Genomic DNA, 17889 nt, shown 5'->3' on the forward strand with positions numbered 1-17889 from the left:
ATGGTAGAGAACAGGAAGGCCTGGAGGAACGTTGTCCATGGGGTTGCGATGGGTCGGACACGACTTCGCAACTAACAACAACAAATGGATCCACCTGCTGTTCTACATGGCTCTTCCTTGTGTGGGTCATTGGCCTCCCAAACCTTTTAGTAGCCAGTTGAAACTTTGGGCTTCAAAAAGTTTGCACTCAATAGTTAGCTTTGCAGTTCTTTAGGCTGAGAAAGACAAAAAAAAATTGTCCCTTAGCTCCTATTTCCTTTTTCTTGTTCCTTTTTCCTTTTCCATTTTCTTTCCTTTTTCCTTTTTCCCTTTTCTGTTTTCCCTTTCCTTTTCCTCTTTCCTTTCCATAGATTCTTTGAAGGCATATGCTTAATTCCTTCCTTCCATCATGAGATCAAGTTTTTGAATGTAGCTTTATTTCAAGAGTTACGAAACGCACTCTACCACTTTTTAAAGGAAAATCTACGCCGTTCTTAAGTTTCAGACTAAGAATTCCTGATTAACGTGGTACAAATGATTAACTAGACCTATAAACCATAGTGAATCAGATCCCCCGTAAAAGTCTGATTTCTTTTGAAGCTGAAAATGCAAACTCTAAACGCAAAGAAAGCCTTCTCAAGGTGCAGCACGGATCCGTACTTTCTGTTAAGAGGCCAAGGACGGTTTCCACTTAAAATGGAATTCTACGTAGGCTTTTATTTTTTTAAACACAAAGTGATTCTGCACCTCGGAAGGATTAGTTAGCCGTTCTTCTGAGGAAGGACTCAAAACACCCTGTGTGAGAAGGAGCCAGAAACGGAAGAGATGCTGAACAACGTAGTGAGGCTTCGCAGCCTGACGTTCTCCTTTCGCAAGGTGGCTGGTCTTGCGGCTTTTGCAAAGCACAGCCGAGTGGTTTGCCCCCAGGGCCACCCAGTATTGGCGGTTGCTCCATCAGGCTCTCCTCAATAATGCAGGTTGCTGCTAATGGCCCTTCGGGGTAAGCACTTTGCGAGCGCCCGGGCGAAGTTCTTGACTCTTTCTGCTCTCCCAGAACTTTCGATGCGGTGCTTCTTGCACGATCTCCAGGGAAGGAGCTGAAGCAGTTTTTTTATTTCTCTGTGTTCTCTGAAATGCTGCGAAATGGTCTTGGATTATGCTGGTCTCTCCATCTGACCTTTCTCAAAAACTTTTTTAACCTCTAAGTCAGGAAAGGGCTTCTTAGCTCTGCAGGCCACACTTGGAATACTGCATCCAGTTTTGGTCACCATGATGTAAAAAAGAGGTTGAGACTCTAGAAAGAGTACAGAGAAGAGCAACAAAGATGATCAGGGGACTGGAGGCTAAAACATACGAGGAACGGTTGCTGGAATTGGGTATGTCTAGTTTAATGAAGAGAAGGACAAGGGGGGACATGATAGCAGTGTTCCAGTATCTCAGGGGCTGCCCCAAAGAAGAGGAAGTCAAGCTATTCTCCAAGGCGCCTGAAGGCAGGACAAGAAGCAATGGATGGAAACTAATCAAGGAGAGAAGCAACCTAGAACTAAGGAGAAACTTCAGAATAACAAGAGTCCAACCCCCTGCTCAAGCAGGTAACCTTGTACCATGTCAGACAAATGGCTGTCCAGTTTCTTCTTAAAAACTTCCAGTGTTGGAGCATTAACCACTTCTGGAGGCAGGTTGTTCCACTGGTTAATTGTTCTAACTGTCAGGAAGTTTCTCCTTAGTTCCAGGTTGCTTCTCTCTTTGGTTAGTTTCCATCTGTTGCTTCTTGTCCTGCTTTCAGGCGCTTTGGAAAATAGCTTGACTGCCTCTTCTTTGGGGCAGCCCCTGAGATACTGGAAGACTGCTATCCTTTCCCCCCTTGTCCTTCTCTTCATTAAACTAGACATGCCCAATTCCAGCAACCGTTCCTTATATGTTTTAGCCTCCAGTCCCCTAATCATCTTTGTTGTTCTTCTCTGCACTCTTTCCAGAGTTTCAACCTCTTTTTTACATCGTGGTGACCAAAACTGGATGCAGTACTCCAAGTGTGACCTTACCAAGGCCTTGTAAAATGGTATTAATACTGGTTGATTCTCCTCAGTGTCAGGAAAGAGGGAAAAAGGCACCTTTGGGAAAACCATGACCTGGATGGTTGAGAATCTCCATCGACTTGTTTGAGGTAATATTCTTCCCTTCAACTTTCCAAAGTCTCCTTGAAACAACCCAGTTCGCATCTCCCTCCTTAAAAGGTGCGCTACGAAAAAGAGGACTTCCTTGAATTGTTTTGGCCAAATTGAACAGCCTTAAAAATGATGGAGCCTTGGAACTTGGCCTGACCCTCTAGCTCAGTATTCCCCAACTTTAGAAACTTTAAGATGTGTGGATTCCCAGAATTCCCCAGCCAACACAAAGAAGAGTGTGTCAAGCTATTCTCCAACGCACCTGAAGGCAGGACAAGAAACAACGGATGGAAACTCGTCAAGGAGAGAAGCAACCTAGAACTAAGGAGGACTTTCCCGAACAATTAATCAGTGGAACGAATTGCCTTTAGGAGTCTTGGGTGCTCCATCAATGGAATCTTTTAAGAAAAGAGTGGCAGACATTTGTCTAAAATGATATAGGGCTTCCTGCTTAAAGCAGGGAGTTGGACTAGAAGACCTCCAAGGTCCCTTCCATCTCTGTTATTCTGAAGTCCACGCATCTTAAAAGTTGCCAAGGTTGGGAAACACTGTGGTAGGCCACAAAGAGAAGAAAAAGAAGGGACAAACAACGCAATAAAGAATTCCAGATGTGACCCCAGAAGAAGCTGACCCAAACTCCAAGATCTTCCTGGAGGATCTCTACAAAAAAAGGTCCTGAATGGCTCCCTGATTTCAATCCATTTCTCTTTTGTATTCATTTCAGCTCCCAGTCTCAGGGCAACCCAGCAACTTTGCATCTTCTTCCTCCCTTCTGAGATGCATGGAGGGAGAAATTCTTTCATGACTGGGAGCCTGGATCATCTCAGGCATGTCCAATCTCTGCCCGCCGAGGGAGATGGGTGACTCTCGTCCTGTTGGCTCCCTTCTTTTCAAAGGCCATGGGGAGAGGAGACAAAACTGGTGGCCTGCCTGTCCCCCCCAACTAAGTGGGGACAGTGGCGAGCGTGGCAGCTGCACAGCCCAGCCTGTCAAAAAGTGGGCTATCAAATCGGAAAGCAATTAAAGACCTCAGCGGCGTTTGCTCCAGGCTGGCTTCAGGCTGCAGGGAAACTGCCACAACACATCACATACTAGTGGATGCTGTCCCCGGGACCCGCAGGCAGCTTCCTGCCTCCCACCTGGCTGGCAGGGGCACCCCCCCCCCCATCTCACCAAACAGCCCCTCTTGGCTGGTGGATAAGCAGAATGGTTTGTCAGACCCAAATGATCTGTCAGGACAATCTTCTCCCGCCGGAGAAGAAGCATGACCAGGGACTCAGGGCAGAGTGGGGAGGGGGGGGAGAGGACCTGCTGGCTGACCCCACCTTCTGGGATCCAGCCCCCCCCCTCCGAAGCCAAGCGGGGGCACTGACCCAGCCTCCTGATGGGGCTGTTTGCCCGTAATTCCTAAACCAATTTGTCATCAATTTGTCCCAGCGTTAAGGCGGCTGGTCCTCCAAGCCCAAAGCTAGAGAATTAGCATGGACGGACCCCCCCGGGCGTCTTTCACCTGGTCAGGTTTTGAGTGAAGAGAAAGTGCTGGAGATTTATTATGCTCCATGTACTCTTTTTAAAAATAGAGATATGTGCGCTAATTGAAGGGGAGGTGGGGAGCAGGCTGTCAGGTCATCGTTGGGAGAATCAAAGAAGGGACTTTTAGCTCACCAGAGGTGCTTTGTGGTTCATCCGTTGCAAAAAGGAGGGGGGGAAGGAAACAATCACCGTGCTGTGTTGTTGGTTGGTTGTTTTTTTTTAATCCCTTGTTATGCTCCAGCTTCCTGGCCGATTCCCATGACGCTTTTCAAACGAGCGAAGTGTCTTGTACTTCGTGTCCCCCTAATCACAGAAAGCATCCCGTCGCCATTGAAACGCACGCGACTAAAAGCCCAAATGCTTTTAATTTTTCAGGAGTTGCCCTGGAAGTCCAGAGTTTTGAAATGCAGATTGTCCTCGAATTACGACCGAGTGACCCTTTGAAGTTACAGATGACTAGAAAAAGGTGACTAGATCTGAAGTTTTGACTTTTGGGGACCCCTCCTGTGGTAACAACAACAACAACAACAATAATAATGTTGGAAGGGACCTTGCAGGTCATCTAGTCCAGCCCCCTGCTTAGGCAGGAGACCCGATACCATTTCAGACAAATGGTTGTTCAATCTGTTCTTAAAAACTTCCAGTGTTGGAGCATTCACAGCTTCTGGAGGCAGGTTGCTCCACTGGTCAATTGTTCTAATTGTCAGGAAATTCCTCCTTAGTTCTAGGTTGCTTCTCTCCTTGGTTAGTTTCCAGCCGTTGCTTGTCCTGTCTTCCGGCGCTTTGGAGAATAGCTTGATTCCCTCTTCTTTGTGGCAGCCCCCAAGATATTGGAAGGCTGCTATCATGCCCCCCCTCGTCCTTCTCTTCATTAAACTAGACATCCCCAATTCCAGCAACCGTTCCTTATATATTTTAGCCTCCAGTCCCCTAATCATCTTTGTTGCTCTTCTCTGCGCTCTTTCTAGAGTCTCAACATCTTTTTTACATTGTGGTACAAATACAATCAGGAACTTGACCGTATTTATAGTCCTTTGCAACATCCCATGGTCACGGGGCTACGTTTGACAACAATTTTGCCCAAACCAGGCACTTCCACTTTTCATCAAAACTACACCCATCATGAACCATGGGTTCAGTTAACAACTATCTGGTTAGTCACCTGACTGACCAGTTTCATGTCCGTTACGACATATGACTGTAATGGGCAGGCTCCAATACAGTCATATGTGGAGGAATACCTATAAAGGGTAAGAGGTAATTTAAAAAAAATATTAAAAAATGGAAAACGTACGAAGGGGAAGAGAATGAGAAGCTGGTGAGACACAGCCATGTAATTAAAAACAAGTTTTCGGTTTGATCTCAAGGTAAAATGAGATTGTAACATGTGGGACAAACTTCAGTCTGTCTCAGCGACGGAAATTTGGGCCTCAGTTGCTGTTGTAAGTTGAGGACTAGCTGCATTACCTGCTTGACCAAGACCTTCTGGAATCAGCCACAATTGTCTGCCTTTGCAGAACCCTCAAGCCAAAGTAACATCTCCTTCACGTTGACCTTGAATCTAAGTCCTTCCAAGTCCTTGTTTTCTGGGCAGCTTGACTAGAATAACTAGAGTAACAGGGCTAACTTTGGGGAGTGTAGCTTGACTTCCCAGTCTATTCCACAGCCCATTTGATCACCCATCCCTTCCTATGGAGCTCTGACCTTGCTTAGCTTCTCAAAATCTCCCAGGCTGGGCTAGATGCCACCTCCAAGTTGCACGCCGGCTTTGACAGGCGTCTCGAGCTGCGCCTGAATCAAGGCATCATCCCAGCGACGGTGTGACCCCTCTCGGTCTCTTGTAATGGCATCTATGAAAAGGGGCACCCCCCCTTTTGAAGCACACCTTGCAGTGAGCTTCCTAATTGCCGCAGCTGTGACAAATGCCTCCCAGCCCTCCCTCCCTCCCCCTCCCCATGTGTCCCTCCCTCTCCACCCGCCATCGTGCCTGACCAGCCAATTGCCCCTTGCGAGAGAAATTTACTCCCCGGACAGACTCCCTCTCTTTCTTCCTCCCTACCTCCCCCCCCCCCGTCAAATTAGTGAGTCAGAAGACGTAAGAGAGAGACCACTGCTGCTAATTTGTACATTAACTGGTTCTGACAGAAATATTTCACAAGTGAAAAAACAGCAAATGCGCCTCAAGAAAGTGTGTGGCATCCATACCGCCCGACTTCTGCTTAACCGTTTCAAATGGGTTGGGGGCTTCAGGAGGAGAAATAATTGCTAGTCTCCCCCCACCTCCCCTCCCCACTGGCCTTGTCTCGCAATTAGCCCTCCCTCAAATGGAGGGGGGGACAAAGGGAGGGCTGAATGCGACAATTCCCCCCCTCCCAAACACACACACACACACACACACACACACACTCCGTCACCCTCTAAACTCTGGGTGTGTCGCATGGATTTGTGAAGAGAAAAGAAGCTTCAGGAGGCAAAGATGGATCTGGAGAAGTGGGGATGGGGTGGATGTGGTCCTTGCCTCTTTGCGCTGGTGTTTCCTGGAGCAACTTTTTTGGGTGGGGAAGGGCCCCACCTGGGGCTTGAAAGGGTCCTAAAATTGGATATATAGAGCTTGGAAAAAGAGTTGGAAAGGAATATGGACAATGATAGCATCCAAAAATCCACCTGGGCCAGTTTAGTTGTGGGACTGCTCTCCCTGAGGGTATCTGCCCATCCTACTAGGTTAGATAAGGTTGGCACACTCTTCTTCTTCTTCTTCTTCTTCTTCTTCTTCTTCTTCTTCTTCTTCTTCTTCTTCTTCTTCTTCTTCTTCTTCTTCTTCTTCTTCTTCTTCTTCTTCTTCTTCTTCTTCTTCTTCTTCTTCTTCTTCTTCTTCTTCTTCGTTGCGAAGTCGTGTCCGACTCATCGCGACCCCATGGACAACGTTCCTCCAGGCCTTCCTGTCCTCTACCATCTTCTGGAGTCCCTTTAAGCTCATGCTTCCTGCTTCAGTGACTCCATCCAGCCACCTCCTTCTCTGTCGTCCCCTTCTTCTCTTGCCCTCCATCTTTCCCAGCATCAGGCTCTTCTCCAGGGAGTCCTTCCTTCTCATTAGGTGGCCAGAGTACTTGAGTTTCAACTTCAGGATCTGGCCTTCTAAAGAGCAGTCGGGGTTGATCTCCTCTAGGACTGACCGGTTGGACTGCCTTGCACACTGGCACACTCTAGGTTCAGAATATCAGAGTTGGAAGGGACCTTGGAGGTCTTCTAGTCCAACCCCCTGCTCAAGCAGGAGACCTTATACCATCCCAGTCAAATGACTGTCCAATCTCTTCTTAAAAGCCTCCAGGGTCCATAACTTCTGAAGACGAGCCATTCCACATTCTCAGTGCCATTTTTAGTGGCCATTCAGTGCCACTAAATGAACAGTTGTAAGTCGAGGACTATCTGTACTTTTTTTTGGTGGCCTTTGGTGGCCTCCCTTGTGTGGTAGATTTCTAGCAATCTTTACAGAAGTGAAGATGGAGCTTTCCCACAGGATTTTGAGGATTAATTGCTCTTGCCATAAAGATGGAGTTGGCACTAGAGTTATCTATTATTATAATTTTTTTTTCTATATGGGTTTGGATTTTATTGCCTGACTTTCTTTTTTAATTGTGCTCAAAACTGCTGAGCGTGCTGTTATGTCCAGATAACGAAGAAATAAGTCATGATGTAGGCTGCTTGCTTTCAGCTTAATTTGTTGTGTGCGAACCCAGATGTTATGCTTTGTAGACTGAAACAAGCCTTATTGTTTGGAACAAGATACGAGCCCCACTAACTTAATTTAATGATTGATCTATTCTGCAGTTTTTGCAGCTCACCCAAGTCTGTATAGCTTGTGAGGGAGACACAACTGGATTAAAAAAATGAAGTAATCCAGAATGTCTGTCTGTCTGTCTGTCCGTCCATATATATACTTGCAACCATCCCAACCAGCTTCATCTTTACGACCATTCCAGCTGGCTTCATTGTGAGGGTAGTGTGTATAACACACACACACACAGTAGACTTCCTTCACTACAAGACCCATTTTGTTCTTTCAAGCTTCTATCCTAGTTTTCACTTGTGTGTGTGTGTGTAAAACACACAAAATGCAAAAAGTAGACTACCTTCACAATGAAGCCTGCCGGGATGGTCGCAAATAGCAATTACGTGACCCCATCATGGGACCGTCGTATAAAGATGCCGATTGCCAAGTGCTCCAATTTTGATCAGGTAATCATGGGGATGCTGTGATGGTCATAAGTGTGAGGACTGGTTGTAAGCCACTCTTCTCAGTGTGGTTGTAACGTTGAAGGAGTTATCCGTTTGACAGAGCAATCAAACTGGGTCAGAAGCTTGGAAGAACAAAATGGGTCTTGCTGCCGTGAAGAACGCAAGGGGGGAAGATGTCATCTGGATCTCTCCAGAGATCAGAATCCCCACATTATGGGTTTGAGGGAACTGACTTTTCCCGTAAGCCATAGTTCAACAGGCTGTGCCTTTGTGTGTTGTGTATGAGACAGGCCAGATCAGGAATGTGATGACTGAGTTTTCATTTGAGACTTCAGGATCCTGTAGTTTATTAAATAAGCCACAAATTACCTCAGTGAATGAACCTGTAAGTAGTATATGATGAACGATTGAAGATGCTAGCTATGTCTAGTCTAGTGAAGAGAACGTAGAACAAAGAATAACAGAATTGGAAGGGATCCTGGAGGTCATCTAATCTAACTCCCTGCACAAGTAAGAGAGTCTATACCATCAATCAATACAATCAATGGAATAGTTTGCCTTCCAGAGTTGTGGGTACTCCATCACTGGAGGTGTTCAAAAATAGATTGGACAACCATTTGACAGAGATGGTATAAGGTCTCCTGCCTTGACCATGGGGTTAGACTAGAAGACCAACCCTATGTTCTTGGGTAAGAGGACCTCGTTCTCAAGTAGCGCCTTTCCCCTTTGGTTTGATCACCTGTGCTGGCTGAAGTTCTATGGAGGTAGGGTAGAAAAACCTGCCATTTGCAAGACATTTGTGTTGGGAGAATGATAGTGCAATGGGCCACAACAAAAGTTGCGTCTCCATTTGTTCATCTTCTTCTCTTTGGATTCCTTTATCCTTGACGCCCATAGAGTCCTCCTGTCCATGTCATGGGATATCTATCTAGTTTGGGTAATGCTGACCTACGATGAGTAGCTAATTCAGAATAACAGAAACATTAAGTGGTGGAATGAAAAGGATGCTTAATACTTATATGCTTGGTCCTGCCTTGTTTTGTCTTTTCCTTGATTTATTTTTGCATAATGAACCCGTCATTTGGCGGAATGCACCCGTCCTTAACCACTTCCAGCCACATGCTTGTCGTATCTGAAAACTGACAATCTAGTGATCAACATTCAGCCAAGTAAATTCAGCCCTGGAGTTAAAAACTCTGATCAGAACCGTAACAATCCACAACGTTGACCTGAGGCAGAAGAAGCCTTGTTCGACAGATGGGCATTGCTACGTGTCCTGAAGGTTGACAGATTTTGGTGATTAGATTCTAGGAAGGAGGGGTGAGACAAACCTGCAGCTCAGGGGTATGGACGCCAAACAATAGGACTTGAGATGCTGGCAACGGATAGCAAATCGATCGATCCAGAATTTTGGGGAAGACTCAACCCAAGCAAGTCCAGAGCTTTGTGAAGATGGGGCTAGAGGCGTTTTCAGCACGGGTAAAACAGGAAAGTTCTCTTATTGAAATGCATGCAAATATATGCCCATGTTGTGTACATTATTTGCCCAATAGATGCGTGACTTGGCACACTAAACCGAGCACGGCATTTGAGGAGGGGCAGAAAATGTTAAGGAACAAAAAATAAGGGAGACTCTGAAATGTGAACAATGGAATGGACAACCCATCCTTGGCTTCTTTTCATGCAGTTTTTGGCTGCGTTTCAAAACATCTCGTACAAAGGTGGAAATCTGCCCTGGGATATTTCAATTTTTTTCCCCTCTGCTAAAAAAGCTTCTGTTTTTTTTCCTCAGTTGCACAAGAATTTCTTTTGAATTTCTCTCGGTAGTAATTTTGAGCAGGCTGGATTGTTAGAGGCAACTACCATGGATTTGGTTATATTCCTTTTCTTCTCTGCAACATTCTTGTCCCCAAATCTGAGGGGGGGGGAATCAATCAGAATAAAGCTGGAAGGGACCTCAGAGGTCATCTAGTCCAACCTCCTGCTCAAGCAGGAGACCCTATACCGTTTCAGACAGGTGGCTGTCCAGTCTTTTGTTAAAGATCTCCACCTACAACTTCTGGAGGCAGGCTGTTCCATTGGTTAATTGTCCTCCCTGTTAGGAGGTTTCTCCTTAATTCCAGGTTGCTTCTCTCCTTGATTAGTTTCCATCCATTGCTTTTTGTTTTGCCTTCTGGTGCTTTGGAAAATAAGTTCACCCCCCTGAATCTTCTTCTTGGGACCAAGTGGCAATATAGAGTGGCAGGGATAGTGGAAGATGGTGCTTAAATGAAAAATGGCCATTTATACAAGACCCTTGGTCATCTTATCCTGTAGAGAGAACCGCTTCATGGTGCTTTATTGCCCCCAATACCATTAGATGAGAATGTAATAATAATTATAATAATAATAAAGTTGGAAGGGACCTTGGAGGTAATCTAGTCCAACCCCCTGCTCAGGCAGGTAACCTTATACCATGTCGGACAAATGGCCGTCCAGTCTCTTCTTAAAAACTTCCAGTGTTGGAGCATTCACCACTTCTGGAGGCAGGTTGTTCCACTGGTTAATTGTTCTCACTGTCAGGAAGTTTCTCCTTAGTTCTAGGTTGCTTCTCTCCTTGATCAGTTTCCATCTGTTGTTTCTTGTCCTGCCTTCGGGTGCTTTGGAGAATAGCTTGACTCCCTCTTCTCTGGGGCAGCCCCTGAGATATTGGAAGACTGCTATCCTGTCCCCCCTCGTCCTTCTCTTCATTAAACTAGACATCCCCAATTCCAGCAACCGTTCCTTATATGTTTTAGCCTCCAGTCCCCTAATCATCTTTGTTGCTCTTCTCTGCACTCTTTCTAGAGTCTCAGCATCTTTTTTACATCGTGGTGACCAAAACTGGATGCAGCATTCCAAGGGTGGCCTTATCAAGGCCTTATAAAGTGGTATTAATACTTCACGTGATCTTGATTCTGATTGGTAGAGGCCCTTTTGATCTCACCGCTTTTCCCAATTTTGTTTTCTCTTTGGGGTTTTTAAATGACATACCTTGAAACAAGGAAAGGATTATAGTGCAGGAAGGAGGACATATTACACTAAATAATGACTCAGAGTGAAACACAGACAGAGGAAGTCTAAACATGGAGTGATGTAATGGATAAAAATGATATTAGAGTGAAAATGGAACATCCAGCATTTCTGAATATGAGGTTGAAAATTCTGATCGTTTTGATGACTTTAGTAGTATCCGTGAGGCTCTCATTTCTGCTAGGTTTTTGCCAGCAAAAGTGGATTGTGGTTGCATATTGGACTAAACTGCGGTCTGTTTTATTTGTGGTTTATGAATCAGAATTTCACAGGGGAGATCTTTGCCCCCGTTTTTCTAAACCTAAGTAAGCTGAGAAGCTGGCTTGTGGAAAGCAGTTTCTTGGCCTTCAGGAAATGGGAATTGACAGTGGGACATGCCTTCTTGAATTTGCATTTTCTTGGCTGTTATGAAATTACAAACTGTTTTGCGGGAGAAGTCAAAAACTGGGGATCGGCGTGCTAGCCGGGTGCATTGTGAATTCTCCCCTTCCCAGTTGACTTACTGTGGAATCTGAACCTTCAGTCTGGCAGAAGGAAGCTCTCTGAATCGGAGCTAGCCTTGAAGGCTTTCTTTGGAAGGAAAAAGCTACACCTCCCTCCAGTGTCTTCCGTACGATATAGCAAGTGCAGCCTGTGCGCTGAAAAACCCAGCGAATGCCCAGTGCTAAATGCAATTGCAAGACAAGTCAGAGCGAGCCCGGTCCTTGATGTTTAGCCAATATTTTTCAAAGCATCGACAGCAGAACAGGAGCAAACATATTTCAAGGGCTGCCCACACCGAGATCTGAGGATTGAGAGATCCAGCAATTCCTTCTCTCGGACTCCTGCGATCCGCTTTTATCCCACACCGTTATTTTTCCCATGCGTCTCATGCTGAGAAAGCATCAAGAGACCGGTGAAACTCAAGATTCAGAGAAAAGGAGAGAAATTTACCCCGGGGTTGGCCTTGTTTCTGAATGCAATGATGAAGTTTAGGGTGGTTTTGGTTTGGTGGGGTGGCAGGTGGTTTAGAAGGGAAACCACCGCAGGCAAAGATGATGGGGCAAACGCCTGTGGGACTACTCCAGCTTACAAAACTCTGGGTGTTTTTTACGTGCTGGACTTGAAGGAAGATCCTGGTGATCTTTTTTCTCTCTTTCCCTTTGGAGACCTACACATATCTATGATGGTTTTGAAGTGTTGTCCTGTAAAATCAGAAGCCCAGGAGATGATTCAAAGGCACCTGATAAGGGGAGAAAAGTAGTTGGATCTAAAGTGCCTCTAGAGCAAATGAGGGCCAGGATGGAGATCAGGCATGGATTCTGTGACAATCTGAAAAGGAGGGAAATTGTGAGATGCATGAATACATCAGGATCAAGAGCTTCCTGTGTCAAGTGGCTATGTACCAGTTGTGGAGGCCAGCTGTGATTATGACTGTGTTGAAGGATTGGTCTTTGTAGGTTGTCCTTTCTGGACTGTGTCACCCCCAAGATGTGATACTGTTTTTTGATCTAGAAAATTGGAGTTCAGTGATGAAAATTTTCCAATCTGCCAATCCTATTTCTAACTTCTCTTTCATAAAAATGCCAGCTGTAGTACTAGAGGTTGGAGGAGATTTCTAGCAAGATTATTTTAGCTATCAAATCCGGTTGATGAGCCTAGCTCAGGGGTAGGCAATCTTAGCTCTTTTATGACTTGTGGACTTCAACTCCCAGAATTCCTGAGCCAGCATGGCTCAGCTTGGAAACCTCTCCCTTTCCCCTCAGCGTGGCTGGCTCAGGAATTCTGGGAGTTGAAGTCCACGAGTCATAAAAGAGCCAAGGTTGCCTACCCCTGGTATAGGGTCTCCTGCTTGAGCAAGGGGTTGGACAAGAAGACCTCCAAAGACCTCTGCTATTCTGTTAAATCCCATGTGAGAGACTGACTGGGACTCGTCCCAGGCAGAGGAGTTAAGTAGGCATGAGAAGAGGCAACCCAGCCCAGAGATGGAGGTCGTGGAAAGAAAAGACACTCCATCTCTGAATTGGCTTGTCATAATTCTGCTTTCCTTTTGCAGTTGTCAAGGGTGCCTTTACTTTTGGCTTGCATTAAAAGGGTCTTTCAAAAATCCTTGTGGGTTTCATGCTTCTTGAATTTGCCTGCTAGGTGGACCTTGTCAACCAAGTGGACTGACATTCAATAAGAGCACTGCAAGTGTTGGTCAGGGGACAGAGAAGGAGAAGGTTATGTTCAAGGGGCTATTCCCCAAAGTGAAATAAAAGTCATAAGGCTATCAGCAAGCTGGCACTTCCAGAATCAAAACAGACCCTCAGCTCATCTACTTCCATGCCAGGTGAAAGCAAAACCCTCAAGAGAAAGCATGATGATTTATGGAGCAGTTAATCCTACAGAGAATATGGTCATGCCAGTCAACCAAGGCAAATTGATGCTGACAAATCCAGAAAGGCTGAGCCCAGGAGGGGCAGAAATGTACACGTCCATTTACTTCCTCTTGCGGTATGGTTTTTTTTCCTCCGTGTGCTGTGATCATTGTTGTTGCTAACCACTCAATGGGTTTTGGATTGGCAAGTTGGAAAGGATCTTAGCACTGCTTTGCAAAACTTTAGCACAGTGGTTCTCAACCTTTTTAATGCCGTGACCCCCAACCGGTCGTTAAGTCGAGGACTACTCAACTGGTGCAGCACCGTTTGCAGAATGGGACTTTTGGTGGGCTCAGCAGGGCAGAGACAGCCTGGACAATTCCTATGGGCTTTTGAAAGCCAATAGAATTAGACTCTGTTCAAGAGAGTCTATTCTATTGGCTTTCAAAAGCCAATGGAATAAAAGGGAGTAGCACAGCTAAGGAAAAGGGGGAAAAAATGGCGGACTGCGTTGTTTGGCCACCCCCGTGAAATGGTCGTTCGACCCCAAATGGGGTCCCGACCCACAGGTTGAGAACCACTGCTTTAGCAAGACCACACCTGGAATACTGCATCCAGTTTTGGTCACCACATTATAAAAAAAAGATGTTGAGACTCTGGAAAGAGTGCAGAGAACAGCAGCTAAGATGATTAGGGGCCTGGAGACTAAAAACATATAAGAAGGACCAAAGCTGTTCATCCATCATTTAGGAGAAGCCAACATTTGTTCAGGTTTGACCAAAACTTTCTTTCAAAGGTCTCCCCAAGAAGAAGCTCCATTTGTTTCTTGCTGTTTCTGAGGACAATTCTTCTACAATTCAAGTCCCTATCCTATCGTTTTGGAGTCCTGGCTCCAGCAGAGTCCCACAAGACGTGGAAGCAATACTCTGCTGTCAGAAGACACTGCGGTTTTGCTATGCTCCTGGTAGGATGCAATTTCTTCCCAGAGAACGCTGCCAAGGCCTTGCCGGTGACCTGCGCCGCGATCGGTCCCACTTAGCCAGTGAAGTGAATCACTGACTCCTTAAACGGGTTCTGCGGCGACAGACTTAATCAAGTCCCCACATCGGAGCCAGGAGGCTGATGCGAAGTGACAGCAGACCCACGCAGCGCTCCAAATGCAGCTGCTTGGGGCGATCACCAGCGCATTTCTCTCCGTGGCAGAGAGCGAGGGGGCGTCTGGGCCTTCCTCCTCACAGGAACCGCTATCTACCTAAGTGGAAAGAAGGATCGGAACCCACTCGCCCCTCTTCTTAGCCTCATACCCCATGCAAGGAAGGATGGAAGGAGCACCGTCTGCGGGCCTGCAGAGGCAGAATTCTTGGCCAACGTTCGGGTGACATTTTTGACGTCGCCGAAAATCATCCGCATGCCTGGAAAATTATCCAGACCCTCCGGTTTCTCTCGTCCCAGGCTCCCTCGTGTTTTTAATTTTTTTTTAAAAAAAAAAACCCCTTCATTTCAGTCATCCATTAAGCCAGAAGGAAATGGGATTAAGGAGGGTTAGCGAAGATGCTCATGGGGCAACTTTGCAATTAATCCTTCGGGCCCCTGAATACTAACTTTGAAGGTGAAGAATCCAACGGAAGTAGATGAGGGATTTTTTTTCTTCTCCCCTCTTGTTTGCATGCAGAATCCCACGTAACAGAAGCTTAGCTCTTGCGGGATATTTATTTATTATTTATTTATTAAATTTATAAGCTGCCCGTCCCGCCATCAGGCAAATCTAGTCCAGCATTTGGAAAATCTGGAAGGAAGGGCTAAAGGAATACAGTTGCAGGAAGAGGATTGAAAATGGTGGGGAAGGAAATGCAGGAAGGACCAGCCATTGATAACCGAATGATCAACTATTCCCCAAAAAGATCCACACTCGTACGGTATTGGAGTTAGTACGGTCCACCAGGATTAAGCTCCCTGTCAGAAAACCTCTGTGTGTGTGTGTGTGTAAATGGCTCCCATCACTGCTACAGCTCCTATTGTGTATTGTTCATGGTGAAGAATTCCTCCTATAATGGTTTTTTTTTCCCCCAAGCTGGAGGCTGCTTGGGTGGTTGAGCGCGATGGAGATGTTGCAGAAGAAAAGGCTATTGGCAATATGGCAATTTTGGCCACTGCTGGACAGCTGCGTTCCAACTCCCCAGCCAGAGAACGAGACGGAATTTCTGCAACTTTTTTGCCCCGTGTTATGGTTTTTCTTGCCACAATTGTTCAGCAAATCACTGCAGTTGTTACATCAGTAACATGATTAAGTGAATCTGGCTTCACCGTTGACTTTGCTTGTTTGAAGGCCACAAAAAGAGATCATCTGACTCTGGGACACTGAGACTGTCGTAAATATGAACTGATTGCCAATTGTCTGAATTCTGAGCATGTGACCATGGGGGGGTGCTGCGATGGTCACGCGAAAACCAGTCACGGGACGCTTTTTCCAGTGCCGTTGTAACTTCAGTCACTAAATGAATTATTGTAAGTCAAGGAACACCTGTATGCTGCTTTCCATAACTACATCTTTGCCATCTTTACTACCTCTGGCTCTTCTCAACAACTCCCCTTCCCACATTTCCGCTTCCCCCCCTCCGATTTGGTTTGGTGGGACTCATCCTCCCCAGCTGCTTCTCCAGGTCTTATGGACCAGAGACTTGCCTGGGGCTCTTCAGTAACAAACAAGCCACAGAAAAGATTGCTTGAGACTTTTCCGCCATTTTAACAGCATCTCTCTCTCTCTCTCTCTCTCTCTCTCTCTCTCTCTCTCTCTCTCTCACACACACACACACACACACACACACACACACACACACACACACACAAAACCCTCACACACATCTACCAGACACATCATGAAGGGGAAGATCTTGAAGCTGCACCGAAGTGAAGGTGATTTGCTGTGAAGGCATCCTTAAAGATGCCCCACTGAGGCGGGGGGAAGGGGTTGTTGTTTTCATGGTGAGGACAAAAAAGAGTCTTTCAGGCAGATCTTCCATGCCAAAATTAGACCTGGACTTGAAGTCAACTTCATCACTGGTAAAAGCCATGGCAGAACTGTTGAAGGTGCTCTTTTCAATGGCTGCCCACTCTCAACATGGCTGCCATGATGGATGTGGTCAGGCCTAAACCTTCCGTTGATTAGAAGGACAAGTGAGGAAATTTCAGCTCTACATCTGTAGCCTCTCCAGAAACTACCCTTGCTTTACTTCTGGGAAGTTTCCTAATGCCGTAAACTATGCCGTGGAAAGAGTAGGGATGGGCCCATGAAGGCAAGGCAGAGGCAAGCTTGATGTCAGAATTTTTTTTCTACAGAGAACAAGTGTGACTATGCACAGATTTCCAAAAGCATGTCTGATCCAGTAGACCTTTCAACTAAGTATCCTAAATCAAGCCATGCCCAAAAACGCCAGAGAAGTTCTGAGTGCCTGGCACTGACAAATCAGCCATCAACAGGCACACAGAGATAAATGACATCTACATGCCACTCAAGAGAGACAATCAAAAAGCCCCAAAGAAACAAAAGGACCAAACACCTCCTAACCAGTAATCAACACTCATTTAAGTAGAGACTAACATCAAGATTAACACTGGACAAATAATCAAATAAACATACCCCAATCGAGGAACTACCAACACAGATGAACAAGGTTACAGTAAACAATCAAGGAACTACCAAGAACACTTCCACTGATAGGGCAAGTCAGTAGTATATAAAAATAAAAGCAAACCCCACTCCCTTCTAGCACTGATGATGTTACCTAGTTTGGTAATGAAATGTCTGCAAGAAAACCACCAAGTTCAGTGAGCACCAAGAACCCCACAGGAGAAACTTCCTGATAGTTAGAACAATTAATCAGCCAGATGTTGAGACTTGATTTGGCATTTTTGTCTACCTATCGAATCCTTCCCAAGGACCTGGGATAGGCAGATGTGGATGTTTCATGGTATTACAGATATTGTCGCAGGATGGAAGCAGTTCCTAGTAAGGCTGCCTTTTGCAATTGACTAATGGCGAATTCGTCAATGCCAATGATGGTGTTCAAGTGGTGCTCCAGTTGTTTTCGGATTGCACCCAAGGTGCCTATTACTATTGGTACTACCCTTGCTTGCCTTTGCCACAGTCTTTCTATTTCTGTTTTAGGTCTTTGCATTTTATGATCTTCTCCAGTTCTTTCTCGTCTATTCTGATGGTTACCAAAGGTTTTCCTTTATAGCCATTTTACTCCAGTCGTTTCCACTCATGCAAGCATTTACTATGCCTGAAGAAGCTATTGAAGATTCCTGCCTGTTGATCTGTCAGTTGTCTGACTAAATGGGAGACCAATATCGGTTAAGTAGTAATCAATTTCCCCTTTCGGCTATCGTTGTAATTTCTTCAAATTTTGATAATCTCGCTTTTCAACTTCGCAACCTGCCTTCGCTGCTTAATGTTGGCTATTCTGACACATTAGGGCAGAGTTTCTCAACCGTGGCAACTTTAAGATGGGTTCCCCAGCCGGCCGGCTTAACCAACTGGTTAGCTGGGGAATTCTGGGTGTTGAAGTCCACCTACTTTGCCAAGG

At 45.8% G+C, this 17889-nt stretch overlaps 1 protein-coding gene across 2 annotated transcripts in view; it reads left to right on the forward strand.

Moving 5' to 3' along the window:
• The first annotated feature begins 2622 nt into the window (after nt 1-2622).
• The window catches only part of PRR35 (proline rich 35), a 52335-nt gene continuing 37068 nt past the window's right edge, over nt 2623-17889 (forward strand). For both annotated transcript variants that reach the window (XM_039349931.1, XM_039349934.1), the window contains exon 1: nt 2623-4143. The gene's annotated coding sequence lies outside the window, so the exon portion shown is untranslated. The remainder of the gene's footprint in view (nt 4144-17889) is intronic.

The sequence above is a fragment of the Crotalus tigris genome, unplaced genomic scaffold (genome assembly GCF_016545835.1).
Source record: "Crotalus tigris isolate CLP2741 ecotype Arizona unplaced genomic scaffold, ASM1654583v1 scf7180000018301.7375997, whole genome shotgun sequence".
NCBI lineage: Eukaryota > Metazoa > Chordata > Lepidosauria > Squamata > Viperidae > Crotalus > Crotalus tigris.